The sequence below is a fragment of the Triticum urartu genome, chromosome 7 (genome assembly GCF_003073215.2).
Source record: "Triticum urartu cultivar G1812 chromosome 7, Tu2.1, whole genome shotgun sequence".
Classification (NCBI taxonomy): Eukaryota; Viridiplantae; Streptophyta; class Magnoliopsida; order Poales; family Poaceae; genus Triticum; species Triticum urartu.
The window spans coordinates 523,394,209-523,411,559 of NC_053028.1; the positions used below are offsets into that span (position 1 = coordinate 523,394,209).

Consider the following 17,351-nt stretch of genomic DNA (forward strand, 5'->3'; position numbering starts at 1 on the left):
CATCGATAACTTCTACTACCCTGAGGTTGCCTAATACTACGTGGAGGCCGCCAACCACCAGGAGTAGTTAGGAGGGTCCCAGGCAGGAGGCCTTGTTTTGCAATCGTTGTTATCATTTGTGCTAGCCTACTTAAGGCAGACTTGTTTACCTTATGTCTATACTCAGATATTGTTTCTTCCGCTGACTCATTTCTATTCAAGCTTATGTATTTGAGCCCTTGAGGCCCATGGCTTGTAATATAAAGCCTGTATGACTTAAATTTGTGTCTAGAGTTGTGTTGTGATATCTTCCCGTGAGTCTCTGATCTTGATCGTGTGCATTTCCTTGTATGATTAGTGCATGATTAAGTCGGGGCATCACAAGTTGGCATCAGAGCTGACTGCATGTAGGTAGCCCCCTTTCCAACACCTTGGCCGAAGTTGAGTCAAGTCTTTGGAAAAGCTATTTTTACTAACATTATTGTGTGGCTTACAGGCCCACATCACAAATGGGTGGTATTAGGATATTTTATTCCTCTCCTTTACTCTGGGATTTTGATGTCTCCTCTATTTAGGCTAAAGATTTTACTAACTCTAACTCTAGGTTCCTGTAACTACTTACTCTCGAAGAGCCCTTCATTCCAGATGATCGCCTGCTTCATCAGAAGATTTTGAAGATACTATTCGATGTCTTCCTGAGACCCTTGTGCCACTGCCTTTGCAATTCCTAAAGGAAATATGCCCTAGAGGCAATAATAATGTTATTATTTTATTTCCTTATATCATGATAAATGTTTATTATTCATGCTAGAATTTTATTATCCGGAAACATAATACTTGTGTGAATACATAGACAAACCAAACGTCACTAGTATGCCTCTACTTGACTAGCTCGTTAATCAAAGATGGTTATGTTTCCTAACCATAAACAAAGAGTAGTTATTTGATTAACGGGATCATATCATTAGACGAATGATGTGATTGACTTGACCCATTCCGTTAGCTTAGCACTCGGTCGTTTAGTATGTTGCTATTGCTTTCTTCATGACTTATACATGTTCCTATGACTATGAGATTATGCAACTCCCGTTTACCGGAGGAACACTTTGTGTGCTACCAAACGTCACAACTTAACTGGTGATTATAAAGGAGCTCTACAGGTGTCTCCAAAGGTGAATGTTGGGTTGGCGTATTTCGAGATTAGGATTTGTCACTCCGATTGTCAGAGAGGTATCTCTGGGCCCTCTCGGTAATGCACATCACATAAGCCTTGCAAGCATTGCAACTAATGAGTTAGTTGCGAGATGATGTACTATGGAACGAGTAAAGAGACTTGCCGGTAACGAGATTGAACTAGGTATTGAGATACCGACGATCGAATCTCGGGCAACTAACATACCGATGACAAAGGGAACAACATATGTTATTATGCGGTCTGACCGATAAAGATCTTTGTAGAATATGTAGGAGCCAATATGGGCATCCAGGTCCCGCTATTGGTTATTGACCAGAGAGGTGTCTCGGTCAAGTCTACATAGTTCTCGAACCCGTAGGGTCCGCATGCTTAAACGTTCGTTGACGATATAGTACTATGTGAGTTATGTATGTTGGTGACCGAATGTTGTTCGGAGTCCGGGATGAGATCACGGACATGACGAGGAACTCCGGAATGGTCCGGAGATAAAGTTTGATATATGGGATAATAGTGTTTGGTCACCGGAAGGGTTTCGGAAATCACCGGAAGGGGTTCCGGATATTTCCCGAAATGTTTGGGTATGATCACACTTTATTTGGGCCAAAGGGGAAAGCCCACAAGGTTTTTGGAAAGTGCAAAAGGAAGTTTTGCGGAGTCCAGGGGCCAGACGCCAGGGTCTCTGAAGTCTGGGTCCAGACGCCGGGAACCCTGGCGTCTGGCCCTGGAGTCCGAGAAGGACTCTTGCCTTTCGGGTGAAACCGACTTTGTGGAGGATTTTACTCCAAGTTTCGACCCCAGGGCTCAACATATAAATAGAGGGGCAGGGCTAGCACCAAAGACACATCAAGAAACACCAAGCCGTGTGCCGGCAACCCCGTCTCCTCTAGTTTATCCTCCGTCATAGTTTTCGTAGTGCTTAGGCGAAGCCCTGCGGAGATTGTTCTTCACCAACACCGTCACCACGCCGTCGTGCTGCCGGAACTCATCTACTACTTCGCCCCTCTTGCTGGATCGAGAAGGCGAGGACGTCACCGAGCCGAACGTGTGCAGAACTCGGAGGTGCCGTGCTTTGGGTACTTGGATCGGTCGGACGTGAAGACGTGCGACTACATCAACCGCGTTGATATAACGCTTCCGCGAACGGTCTACGAGGGTACATAGACAACACTCTCCCCTCTCGTTGCTATGCATCACCATGATCTTGCATGTGCGTAGGAAATTTTTGGAAATTACTACGTTACCCAACAGTGGTATCAGAGCCAGGTTTTATATTTTGATATTATATGCACGAGTAGAACACAAGTGAGTTGTGGGCGACATAAGTCATACTGCTTACTAGCATCTCATACTTTGGTTCGGCGGTATTGTTGGATGAAGCGGCCCGGACCGACATTACGCGTAAGCTTACGCGAGACTGGTTCTACCGACGTGCTTTGCACACAGGTGGCTGGCGGGTGTCAGTTTCTCCAACTTTAGTTGAACCGAGTGTGGCTACGCCCAGTCCTTGCGAAGGTTAAAACAGCACCAACTTGACAAACTATCGTTGTGGTTTTGATGCGTAGGTAAGATTGGTTCTTGCTTAAGCCCGTAGCAGCCACGTAAAACTTGCAACAACAAAGTAGAGGATGTCTAACTTGTTTTTGCAGGGCATGTTGTGATGTGATATGGTCAAGACATGATGCTAAATTTTATTGTATGAGATGATCATGTTTTGTAACCGAGTTATCGGCAACTGGCAGGAGCCATATGGTTGCCGCTTTATTGTATGCAATGCAATCGCGCTGTAATGCTTTACTTTATCACTAAGCGGTAGCGATAGTCGTGGAAGCATAAGATTGGCGAGACGACAACGATGCTATGATGGAGATCAAGGTGTCGCGCCAGTGACGATGGTGATCACAACGGTGCTTCAAAGATGGAGATCACAAGCACAAGATGATGATGGCCATATCATATCACTTATATTGATTGCATGTGATGTTTATCATTTATGCATCTTATCTTGCTTTGATTGACGGTAGCATTATAAGATGATCTCTCACTAAATTTCAAGATAAAAGTGTTCTCCCTGAGTATGCACCATTGCCAAAGTTCGTCGTGCCCAGACACCACGTGATGATCGGGTGTGATAAGCTCTACATCCATCTACAACGGGTGCAAGCCAGTTTTTGCACACGCATAATACTCAGGTTAAACTTGACGAGCCTAGCATATAGAGATGTGGCCTCAGAACACGGAGACCGAAAGGTCAAGCATGAATCATATAGTAGATATGATCAACATAGTGATGTTCACCAATGAAACTACTCCATCTCACGTGATGATCGGACATGGTTTAATTGATTTGGATCATGTGATCACTTAGAGGATTAGAGGGATGTCTATCTAAGTGGGAGTTCTTAAAGTAATATGATTAATTGAACTTAAATTTATCATGAACTTAGTCCTGGTAGTATTTTGTAAATCATGTTGTAGATCAATAGCTCGCGTTGTTGCTTCCCTGTGTTTAGTTTGATATGTTCCTAGAGAAAATTGTATTGAAAGATGTTAGTAGCAATGATGCGGATTGGATCCGTGATCTGAGGTTTATCCTCATTGCTGCACAGAAGAATTATGTCCTTGATACACCGCTAGGTGACAGACCTATTGCAGGAGCAGATGCAGACGTTATGAACGTTTGGCTAGCTAAATATGATGACTACTTGATAGTTTAGTGCACCATGCTTAACGGCTTAAAATCGGGACTTCAAAGACGTTTTGAACGTCATGGAACATATGAGATGTGCCAGGAATTGAAGTTAATATTTCAAGCAAATACCCGAGTTGAGAGATATGAAGTTTCCAACAAGTTCTATAGCTAAAAGATGGAGGAGAATCGCTCAACTAGTGAGCATGTGCTCAGATTGTCTGGGTACTACAATTGCTTGAATCAAGTGGGAGTTAATCTTCCAGATAAGATAGTGATTGGCAGAATTCTCTAGGCACCATTACCAAGTTAGTAGAACTTCGTGATGAACTATGATATGCAAGGGATAACGGAAACAACTCCCAAGATCTTCGTGATGCTGAAATCAACGAAGGAAGAAATCAAGAAAAACATCAAGTGTTGATGGTTGACAAGACCACTAGTTTCAAGAAAAGGGCAAAGGGAAGAAGGGGAACTTCAAGAAGAACGGCAAGCAAGTTGCTACTCAAGTGAAGAAGCCCAAGTCTGATCCTAAGCCTGAGACTGAGTGCTTCTACTGCAAAGGGACTGGTCACTGGAAGCGGAGCTACCCCAAGTGATTGGCGGATAAGAAAGATGGCAAAGTGAACATAAGTATATTTGATATACATGTTATTGATGTGTACTTTACTAGTGTTTATAGCAACCCCTCAGTATTTGATACTAGTTCAGTTGCTAAGATTAGTAACTCGAAACGGGAGTTGCAGAATAAACAGAGACTAGTTAAGGGTGAAGTGACGATATGTGTTGGAAGTGGTTCCAAGATTGATATGATCATCATCGCACACTCCCTATAATTTCGGGATTAGTGTTGAACCTAAATAAGTGTTATTTGGTGTTTGCGTTGAGCATGAATATGATTTGATCATGTTTATTGTAATACGGTTATTCATTTAAGTAAGAGAATAAATTGTTGTTCTGTTTACATGAATAAAACCTTATATGGTTACACACCCAATGAAAATAGTTCGTTGGATCTCGATCATAGTGATACACATAATCATAATATTGAAACCAAAAGATGCAAAGTTAATAATGATAGTGCAACTTATTTGTGGCACTGCCATTTAGGTCATATTGGTGTAAAGCGCATGAAGAAACTCCATGCTGATGGGATTTTGGAATCACTTGATTATGAATCACTTGGTGCTTGCGAACCATGCCTTATGGGCAAGATGACTAGAGACACCGTTCTCCGAAATAATGGAGCGAGCAATATATTTGTTAGAAATCATACATACTGATGTATGTGGTCCGATGAATATTAAAGCTCGCGACAAGTATCATTATTTTCTGACCTTCACAGATGATTTAAGCAGATATGAGTATATCTACTTGATGAAACATAAGTCTGAAAAGTTCAAAGTATTTCAGAGTGAAGTAGAAAATCATCATGAAAAGAAAATAAAGTTTCAATGATCTGATCGCAGAGACAAATATTTGAGTTACGAGTTTGGTCTTCAATTAAAACAATGTGGAATAGTTTCACAAACTCATGCCACCTGGAACACCACAGCATAATGGTGTGTCCGAACGTCATAACCGTACTTTATTGGATATAGTACAATCTATGATGTTTCTTACCGATTTACCAATATCGTTTTGGGCTCATGCATTAGAGACAGCTGCATTCACGTTAAAAAAAATGGGGCACCATCTAAGTCCGTTGAGATGACACAATCTGAACTGTGGTTTGGCAAGAAACCAAAGTTGTCGTTTCTTAAAGTATGGGATTGTGATGCTTATATGAAAAAGTTTCATCTTGATAAGCTCAAACCCAAATCGGAGAAATATGTCTTCATAGGATACCCAAAGGAGACTGTTGGGTACACCTTCTATCACAGATCCGAAGGCAAGACATTCGTTGCTAAGAATGGATCCTTTCTAGAGAAGGAGTTTCTCTCGAAAGAAGTGAGTGGGAGGAAACTAGAAAACTTGATAAGGTAATTGTACCTTCTCCCTTATTGGAAAGTAGTTCATCACAGAAATCTGTTCCTGTGACTACTAGACCGATTAATGAGGAAGCTAATGATGATGATCATGTAACTTCGGATCAAGTTACTACCGAACCTCGTAGGTAAAACCATAGTGAGCTCCGCACCAGAGTGGTACGGTAATCGAGTTCTGGAGGTCATGCTACTTGACCATGACGAGCCTACGAACTATGGAGAAGCGATGGTGAGCCCAGATTCCGCGAAATGGTTGGAGGCCATGAAATCTGAGATATGATCCATGTATGAGAACAAAGTATGGACTTTGATGGATTTGCCCGATGATCGGCAAGCCATAGAAATAAATGGATCTTCAAGAGGAAGACGGATGCTGATAGTAGTGTTACTATCTACAAAGCTAGACTTGTCGAAAAGGTTTTTGACAAAGTTCAAGGTGTTGACTACGATGAAATTTTCTAACTCGTAGCGATGCTTAAGTCTGTCCAAATCATGTTAGCAATTGCCGCATTTTTATGAAATCTGGCAAATGGATAAACAAAACTACATTCCTTAACGGATTTAAAGAAGAGTTTTATATGATGCAACCAGAAGGTTTTGTCAATCCTAAAGGTGCTAACAAAATATGCAAGCTCCAGCGATCCATCTATGGACTGGTGCAAGCATCTCGGAGTTGGAATATACGCTTTGATAAGTTGATCAAAGCATATAGTTTTATACAGACTTGCGGTGAAGCCTGTATTTACAAGAAAGTGAGTGCGAGCACTACAGCATTTCTGATACGTATATTTGTATGACATATTGTTGATCGGAAATAATGTAGAATTATTCTGCAAAGCATAAAGGAGTGTTTGAAAGGATTTATCAAAGAAAACCTTGGTGAAGCTGCTTACATATTGAGCATCAAGATCTATAGAGATAGATCAAGAAGCTTGATAAGTTTTTTTCAATGAGTACATACCTTGACAAGATTTTGAAGTAGTTCAAAATGGAACAAGCAAAGAAAGAATTCTTGCCTGTGTTACAAGGTGTGAAATTGAGTAAGACTCAAAGCGTGACCACGGTAGAAAATAGAATGAGAATGAAAGTCATTCCCTATGCCCTGGCCATAGGTTCTATAAAGTATGCCATGCTGTGTACCAGACCTATTGTATACCCTACACTAATTTTGGTAAGGGAGTACAATAGTGATCTAGGAGTAGATCACTGGACAGCGGTCAAAATTATCCTTAGTGGAATAAGGATATGTTTCTTGATTATGGAGGTGACAAAAGGTTCATCGTAAAAGGGTTACATCGATACAAGTTTTGGCACTGATCCGGATGACTCTTAGTCTTCATCTGGATACATATTCAAAGTGGGAGCAATTAGCTAAAGTAGCTCCATGCAGAGCATTGTAGACATAGAAAATTGCAAAATACTTGCGGATCTGAATATGGCAGACCCATTGACTAAACTTCTCTCACAGGCAAAACATGATCACACCTTAGTACTCTTTGGGTGTTAATCACATAGCAATGTGAACTAGATTACTGACTCTAGTAAACCCTTTGGGTGTTGGTCACATATCGATGTGAACTATGGGTGTTAACCACATAAAGATGTGAACTATTAGTGTTGAATCACAAGGCGATGTGAACTAGATTATTGACTCTAGTGCAAGTGGGAGACTGAAGGAAATATGCCCTAGAGGCAATAATAATGTTATTATTTTATTTCCTTATATCATGATAAATGTTTATTATTCATGCTAGAATTGTATTATCCGGAAACATAATACTTGTGTGAATACATAGACAAACCAAACGTCACTAGTATGCCTCTACTTGACTAGCTCGTTGATCAAAGATGGTTATGTTTCCTAACCATAAACAAAGAGTTGTTATTTGATTAACGGGATCACATCATTAGAAGAATGATGTGATTGACTTGACCCATTCCGTTAGCTTAGCACTCGATCGTTTAGTATGTTGCTATTGCTTTCTTCATGACTTATACATGTTCCTATGACTATGAGATTATGCAACTCCCGTTTACCGGAGGAACACTTTGTGTGCTACCAAACGTCACAACGTAACTGGGTGATTATAAAGGAGCTCTACAGGTGTCTCCAAAGGTGAATGTTGGGTTGGCGTATTTCGAGATTAGGATTTGTCACTCCGATTGTCGGAGAGGTATCTCTGGGCCCTCTCGGTAATGCACATCACATAAGCCTTGCAAGCATTGCAACTAATGAGTTAGTTGCGAGATGATGTATTACGGAACGAGTAAAGAGACTTGCTAGTAACGAGATTGAACTAGGTATTGAGATACCGACGATCGAATCTCGGGCAAGTAACATACCGATGACAAAGGGAACAACATATGTTGTTATGCGGTCTGACCAATAAAGATCTTCGTAGAATATGTAGGAGCCAATATGGGCATCCAGGTCCCGCTATTGGTTATTGACCAGAGAGGTGTCTCGGTCATGTCTACATAGTTCTCGAACCCGTAGGGTCCGCACGCTTAAACGTTCGTTGACGATATAGTACTATGTGAGTTATGTATGTTGGTGACCGAATGTTGTTCGGAGTCCGGGATGAGATCACGGACATGACGAGGAACTCAGAAATGGTCCGGAGATAAAGTTTGATATATGGGATAATAGTGTTTGGTCACCGGAAGGGGTTCCGGATGGTTCTCGAAATGTTTGGGTACGAGAACACTTTATTTGGGCCAAAGGGGAAAGCCCACAAGGTTTTTGGAAAGTGCAAAAGGAAATTTTGCGGAGTCCAGGGGCCAGACGCCAGGGTCCCTGGCGTCTGGGTCCAGACGCCGGGAACCCTAGCGTCTGGCCCTGGAGTCCGAGAAGGACTCTTGCCTTTCGGGTGAAACTGACTTTGTGGAGGCTTTTACTCCAAGTTTTGACCCCAGGGCTCAACATATAAATAGAGGGGCAGGGCTAGCACCAAAGACACATCAAGAAACACCAAGCCGTGTGCCGGCAACCCCGTCTCCTCTAGTTTATCCTCCGTCATAGTTTTCGTAGTGCTTAGGCGAAGCCCTGCGGAGATTGTTCTTCACCAACACCGTCACCACGCCGTCGTGCTGTCGGAACTCATCTACTACTTCGCCCCTCTTGCTGGATCGAGAAGGCGAGGATGTCACCAAGCCGAACGTGTGCAGAACTCGGAGGTGTTGTGCCTTCGGTACTTGGATCGGGCGGACGTGAAGACGTACGACTACATCAACCGCGTTGATATAACGCTTCCGCGAACTGTCTACGAGGGTACGTAGACAACACTCTCCCCTCTCGTTGCTATGCATCACCATGATCTTGCGTGTGCGTAGGAAATTTTTTGAAATTACTACGTTCCCCAACAATTCCCTACCACTGATATATCCATCTAGATAAGGACATACACTTGTCATACATACAATCATACCTAGTTGTTGTTGTTAATACAAGATACATTGAAATATTCTCTGACTTTTTAAGAATCCTTTGTGCCACTGCCTTGCAGTTCTTTACCACATGAATACCCCTACGGATAATTCCTCGCACTAATCGACTATCCTTTCATCCCCAGTTGCTCATATGTTTGATAAGATACTTTGAAATACTATCCGATCTTCCGACAATCCTTTGCAACCTATTGCTCTGGAAAGTCTTGCCTTCCCACATAATGGGTACATCCAGATGTGTAGCAATATTCATTAGCATCCTTTGTCATCATAATTTTGTGCATTTGATTAGATATGTTTTTGAATGCTCGCAATCATCAGTTGCAATTAGAATTCTTCCCTTCGGCTCAGACGTCACTCTGGACATGAGCTGGTGTTCGACAAATCAAACCCTGATTGATTGTTGTTCTGATTCTATCCAACTTACATATCTTTTGATCAGAGCATCCTCTCCTGCCCCCATTTGAAAATCTTAATTCCTTTAATTTGATGCCTTTGCATTCTTTCTTCTTTTTGGTTGAGCACCATTACTCTCACGAGATCCTTTGGTGGATTATTATCCTATAGTTCTACATATTCAAAATCCTTGTGAGTTCTTCGCTGTTACAAATGCCTTCGGCAATAATGTGGTATCATTTAATTCTTTCCATCTGTATTCTATTTTGAGATGTTATCTGTCACTTCCATAAGTGTGTGGTATAGGTTCGTAAAATGTCCTATGGGTTGTCTCTACGCCTTCGCTATCTGTGCAAACCCAAAAATCTTAATGGGACATACCCTTCTGGTATCCCACCAGTTAAACTTTAGGTTCATGCCCATTGACACGATGTAGATCTTAACGTGGAAGCTTTTCGTAAAAATAATTACCCCCTTTTTTAAGTTCATCTTGTATCTGTGGTTTGGTCATTTGCAACTGTGGTTCCGATCAAATTTTTCATCTTTGATCCCATTTCTCGGACAAGTTAAAGTACTTGTGTTTTGTAGATCAATACATTTGTCCAACCTCAATCATGCTCCACCTTCTAGTATTACCCTCTGTTATCTCGATTATATCACAGGACAATGTTGTTTATTATGAGTCTTCATCAAGTATTATTCCTCACCGATTCCAATTTTTCCTGGGTCATGAGTTGTACTCACTCGAGGACACCGATAAGTGAATTGAGACTACACCGCGATTAAACAACTCTTGGTGATCTTCATTACTTTTGAGATTGTACTCGACCATTTTCCTAGTCAATTGTGTGTATCATCATTGTCATGCTGAAGCTTGACCATGCTCTCTATGTCCATCATCCCCGGAACACAATTTCAATAGTACACTAAGCTTACATCTAGCTTTCAACATCTTATTGCTTATCTTGAAAAGCAAATTTGACGCTGAGCTTGCAATCCTATGTGTGGTTCCGATAACCTTTCACTTCACCATTTCTTTAGCTTGATGTCATCGCCAATCGATTAAATCTTCAAGAAACCTCTCAACAAATGAGTTGTGATCATCATCAAAATTTTGAGCTCTTCAGGATATCAATCGAATTCATGATGAGAAATACCATCCTTGCCCCCTCGATGATTTGTGTTAACATCGACAACATTCTTGCATTCCCTCCAACACAAACTTGTCCATGTTATCGGTGCTCCTTGCTATCTAGCTTATGCTATGTTCTACCTTGGAGTATTTCCATCTTTTATGTCAAGGATGTTGTGAGAATTGCTCCACCTCTTAAGAATTCTTGATATAGTGATACTTCTCACCATCACCATTCTTTTCTTGGTCCCCGTGTTGTTTCTAACTAGAATGACGACAAATGGACTGTGATGTGTAAATTCAAAACATGCAGCAACCCTATTGCTGGTAAGTTAATGAATGATAGATTCATTCTTCGTGTGTTGGTTTTTCACTCATCATCCTAACATTGATCGTGCTACTTAGTCCATATTTCCTGTGAAACTTTCAATCACTAGTGCAAAATCGGGCTATTGTCCCGGTTCGTAAGGACCTTTAGTGCCGGTTCTGCAACCAGCACTAAAGGGTGGGCACTAAAGGCCCCCCACTACAAAAAAAGACACATCCGTGAAATTTTGGGCTGAACAAATTTTTTTCTGTCATGCTTATGACACTTCTATGACGATAATTGTGACAAAACCCGGTATCATCATAGATGTGGTGAGCTCCTACTTCTATGACAAAAAATCATGACAAAAAATGGGCTTTTCGTCCTAGGAGGGCCGGAGACCAGCCGCATGACATTCTTTGGGCCGTCCATGACGGAAAAAACCGTGGTAGAAGCGAGGGTGAGGAAAATACCGGGGTGTGCCCGGTTACGGTGGGTGGTCAGGGCCAAGCGATGCACGGAGGTTTGCGCGTTTCTCTCATACACGTACGCGCATGTGTGCGAGGCGTTGTGCTCTAACTGAACCCGAGCGATGCGTTGGTATCTAATTGAACCCGAGCGATTGCACTAGCTACGTTACTAAACCCGAGCAATCGATCCTTGTTGTTAACTGAACCTGAGTGATTCCTTCACTACTGCTGCTAACTGAAGCCGATCGATGCTGCCTCTGGATGAACACTGAGTGTTGTTGGTGGGTTTGGATGAACAGTTCCCGTCGGGGGGTTGGATGAAAAGGACCCCGTGGTAGTAGAGGCCGTTGCCGCAGGATGAACCGGACTCCGATCGAGCCAGTTGGGGGTGGATGAACAGGACCACGTGGAGGGCTGGATGAACAGGACCCCGTGGAGGGCTGGTTGAACAGTAGCCGGTGGAGGGCTGGATGAATAGTAGCCCGTGCAGGGGTGGTTGAACAGGACCCCGTGGAGAGGGCTGGTTGAACAATAGCCGGTGGAGGAGCGGTGGAGGCTGAATGAACAGGAGCCTGTGGATGAACAGTCGTAGGTGGAGGACGGAGGAGGTCGACGGTGGATGAACAGTAGCTCATGCAGGCTGGAGGAGGTCGACGGTGGATGAATAGTAGCTCATGCAGGCTGGAGGAGGTCGACGGTGGAGATGAACAGTATCCCATTGAGTCCCTTTTTGCGGTACCCCACACCCCTCCCGATGAACAGGACCCCCGTTTCGACCGTAGCGCTCCAACACAAGTCCGTTTCCTCTGTCTTGCGGTATGCCACACCCCTCCCGATCAACAGGACCCCATTTCGACCGTAGGAGGTCCAAGAGAAGTCCGTCTCCTCCGTTTTGCGGTACGCCAGCCCCCTCCTAATGAACAGGATCCCGTTTCAACCGTGGCCGGTCGAACACAAGGCAGTTTCCTCCGTTCTGCGGTACGCCAGGCCTCGTTTCGATCGGCTGTTCCTTCCAAGCCGGTTGGCTCCCGATGAACATGACGTATTCCGTTGCCTCCCCAAGAACACAACGCATTCCATTGTCTCGCCATGAACACGACGACGCAGTTTCTCCGTTCGAACCCAGCCATGTACACAAGCCCTGGTCGTACGTATGCGCGAGTAGGAGTTCGAGACCCCGCCCGTATGTACGTATGTGGCCGTATTTACTTTCTTGCACCCTGGCCGCTGTACATACGTGTGCACGATATTAACGGGACTACGTGACATGCTACGTGCGCGCCTCTACTACGACACGTGCGCACTTCTACTACGACATGTGCCCTTCCTTGAATGGCCATGGTTCATCGCTGCAGCCTGCAGACAGACCGATCGACCAGTATGTACGTACACGTTCGCGACCAGAATGACAACGCTACGTACGCTTCGACTAGGTGGGTCCCGACTGTGTGCGAAGATGTAGTTGGTGGGTCCCAGCAGCTAGGGGCGAATCATTTTTTCCTCGTAATATGGACGCACTTCCTCGCATGCAAAGATGTAGTTGGTGGGTCCCACCAGTCACGGGGGAAATATTTTTTTGCGAAATACGGTGGCCCGTCCGGTGGGTCCCTGTAGTCAGGTGGAGGAATAATTATTTTGCACATAATCAGGAGGCACTTCCTTGCTGTGGCCGTGGACCCAGCTCTTAGCCTCTGTATGTACAGTACTCTTCCGATGGAAGTCGTTCCTTGACCACGTTGACCACGCCGCGCCGAGAGCACCAGGGCGGTGGACGACGGTGAGGCCTAGGAAGGGGACGACGCGGAGCCGGGGAAGACGCGACAGTGGATGCCCACGCGGAGAGGAGTATGAGGGTTCACTGGTTTGGCTGAAGTGTGAGGCTGCTGTCGCCGCAGAATAACAGGGGGTGTGTGTGAGTAGAGGGATGGCCTGGCCAGCGGTGGGAGTAGTAGGGGGTGGTGAGGCCTCCGTAGCAGCACAGCCGGCCACAGGAGGCAGGAGCAGGCGACACGACCGATGCTGCTTTGGGCGGATGGAGCAAGAAGACAAGAGGTTGAAGAAGCACGATGGCTGTTGGATGGACATCGTATGGTCACTGCAGCTAGAATCGTTTATATTCACTAAGTTGACAAAGCCCTTGGTATGCGTCAAGTTAGTAGGCTCACAGGTCAGCCTCCAAAACGATGCGCCCCAGATGTCAGGGGGAGGAATCATTTTTGGGCGGCTGAAGCTAAAATATCCGAGATTAAAGAAGAAGCACGACATTCGTTGGATGGACATCCAACGGCCACAGCTGCTAGAACCGTGTGTTGACTATAAGTTTACAAAGCCTTGCATACGTGTCAACTTACTTTTTTTAGAGGACACGTCAACTTAGTAGGCCCACAAGTGTGTGGCAGAGAACTTATAGCCCATTTGCGATTTGTAAGAATGTACAGCCCATTGTTGAATTGTAATGGAATTTACTATAGCCCATTTATAGTTTGTTAAAAGTACAACCCATTTTCTAGCTAGGACAACGATTAATAATTTCAACCAACTGTTCAAAACAGAATTCAATAAAATTTCCCACATTTTGATGGGATCGAAATATTTTTATCCCCAAATTTCTAGTCAGATTAAATACAATTTCAATATAAATTTGTATTACCACTACAAGAGATTAGGCCTACTATGATGAGTCAAAATATGTCATCGAATTGCTAATAACGTGACAAATTACCCCCGGGTGACGTTTTATGGGCATCACAAGCATCGTCACAGAATCCCCGTCACAGATTACTCCTCGTGACGGCGTGCGCAAAATAATGTCACCGAATATGGGACGTTCGGTGACATTTTCTAGAACGTCAACAACTTGCTATTTCTATGACGGGCAATTAATGTCACGTGTTAGGAGCAAATATGCCATATTATACCATATTCAGCAAATATGCCATTTATACCATATTCAGTGACGGGGCATCAACACCCACACATATTCCCACTACTAGCATCACTACTTCCATTATTGATGAAGACTACATCATTAAATTTCAAATAATTTGCAATGAATTATCGAATCCACTATATTGCAAATGCATATCACATAAAGTATTCAATTCACATCACATCACATTATACAAATAAGTTAAGAGACAAATTTCATTATAATTGCAATTAAAGACAAATCATAGTATTATTTATTCCATCTGTCAGCCTAATCATCTTCTAAATAGAAATGACAATAAAAAATATCACAGACTCAAGTTTGACACAAGAATCAATAAGATAAAAAGTAGTATTTAGATAACTAAAAGACCACTTATGTTGTCCTGATGATTGCAATGTATGATTAAATAACGATCTTTCTTTCACAAAATGATGGCCTTCATGCACCATTAGGCTGGACTGATTTGCTTGTTGAGTTGCTTGAGCCCTTAAAAGAAATCCAATCAGGTTATCCATCTCATGTTGCTTCTTTTGCCAGACTTATTCTTCTCTTGGTTGTTCTTCTTTGCATCTCTTCAAATTCTCTATCTTGTGCTTCATGTCTCGCGGCTAAATCCTCATGGTGCCTATAAATTGATGAAACATAACAACGTATTGCACCTTAATGAGATGAAAACATATATATAACAAGGTATAAGAGTACCACTAAGAAACATACAATCTATCGAATTATGAATCTAAGTACATTATTAACAAAATCTGCTTGTATGTGGATGGGTCAATAAAACATTAAGTTAGTTTAGCGGAACAAGAAGACACAAACTTGTATAAAAAATTGTCAGTCAAAATATTTTACATGGATCACTGCTGCACTTTTAACTAGATTGCCACTTATAGTTTAGGTAGCATTTGAATGGCTAGTGGGGCACTAGGGCAGCTGATGGTAATGCACTGTAGTGATCTGCTAAAGATATTTCGTACTTAGTTGCATAAGTATAGTTGTTTAACGCTTTGGTTACCACAGAAGTTTAGATCAGCAAATCACAAAAAAAAGATCATTAATGTACTACAAAATCAAGAGCAAAACACAAAAATGTTTCTTTAGCAAGGAGTGACATCCATTCATCCATTCAATATATTGAACAATCTCAAAACGATGCAATATCCAAAGGTCATCACCCAACCATAGTAGGCAACCGTATTCTTATTAAATGTGCGTTTCTCATCTCTGAATTGATTCAAACATGCTATGAATTTGGTAGATCATCACCATATGTACAACTAAGTGCCATAAGCAACTAGTACTAGTACTGTAAACTACACTATTTGAATCGGTTGTGTGCTTACACATCTTCTTCTACAGCTACAGCTAATTGTGTACTCGCACTGCTGATGTATGATGCTTCCTCAATATAAATATAAGAAATAAAAATATAATTTATGGGCAAAGGAAGTACACGATGAGCTTAAATGTTAGGCATACACAACCAGGTAAGGAATTATCCCGTATTGCAAATTGTATGCAAATAGAAAGTGGAGAAGCAAGTAGTACTAAGAACAAGCTCCAGACTATACCAACATAGCAAGGCCAATAAGATTATCTTGATATTGTAAACCCAATCTGCTACCTACAGTAAGAAATCGGCTAATGCACTTACGTTTACAGAATAAAACAGAGAAGACAAAAAATATACTGACAAGTGTTCACATGGAGAAAAAATATTATAGAATAACAAAATTATTTTCTCTTTCACCGAGCAGTATTAGCCCATGATAGGGTCCCTCAACATATCTTTAGCTTGTTAACTTTTATCACAGAATATGAATGTATTGTCCATAAATACTAATAAAAGGAAATTCCTAGTACAGTTTCATTGTTAAATGTTAATACTCTGAACGTAGAGTCTAGTCACATATTAAATGTTCTGGAGTCTGCATGATCTTGCAGCTTAAAGGGGAAACGTGAGTTGAAATTATTCATTGTAGAAATTTAGAGACAGAGAGGAACATATACGTATCAACCATACCTTTGAGAAGAGCAAAGGGCATTGATCTTACTCCTTATCTAGATGAACTGCAACTAGGAAAAGGAGATCTTAAATAGGTGGTTAGAAGAATCAAATTACAGATCACAAATCTTACATCCAGAAATTATGGAAGAAATAAGGAAGCAGCGATATATACCCTCGAATAGTTGGAAGGGGACCAGATCTAATGGTATTGCAGCTGGGTTCCTCGCAGAGTTTCTCACCCATCCCCTAGCCTCACTGCATCATCGGGTTGCCTCTTCCAAACATGTTGTCTCCAGCCGCCGCCATCTTGTTGGTCACTGGACGAAACCAAACTTCTAAATCAGAATCTAATCTCAAGTAGTGGGTGATGGAGGGGTGGTGAGGTAACGTCCAGATCTTGGTAAAGCACGAGGTGAGAAAGAAAGCTGGGGAAGGCGTTGGAGTGGGCGATGGTGAGGATGAGGCGAGCGGCTATGATGTTGCCCATCGAGGCTGGCGACTTCGACGTCGCGGGTTGGCGGATCCGATCTTGGTCGGCGAGGGGCGTGGCGGCCGTTCCTTGTGGAGAGCGAGCGCGGCGGCCGGGGCTTGATGGGAGGGCGAGCGAGCAGCCGTCATTGGAGAAGGATTAAGCGGCTAGTGCTGCAGGGTGCATCGGCGGCGTGATCCTGAAATTTTGCCGCTGGATGCAGTCGTGGGGGAGAGGGGGTGGAGATGGGGATAGAAATTGGAGGGAGTTGGTTCCGCGCAGCTAAAAAACAAGTTCGTAATTAATTGGATGCGGCAAAAATTTAGAAAAGTGGAGCGA

The 17,351-nt window shown here is 42.9% G+C and overlaps 1 long non-coding RNA gene across 1 annotated transcript; it reads right to left on the reverse strand.

The window, feature by feature from the left end:
* Positions 1-14,898: 14,898 nt before the first annotated feature.
* On the reverse strand, positions 14,899-16,986 carry LOC125525156. Its single transcript, XR_007291168.1, has 3 exons — positions 16,716-16,986; positions 16,559-16,605; positions 14,899-15,157 (listed from the first exon to the last, which is right to left on the reverse strand). It is a non-coding gene; the product is annotated as an uncharacterized LOC125525156 (long non-coding RNA).
* Positions 16,987-17,351: the final 365 nt, after the last annotated feature.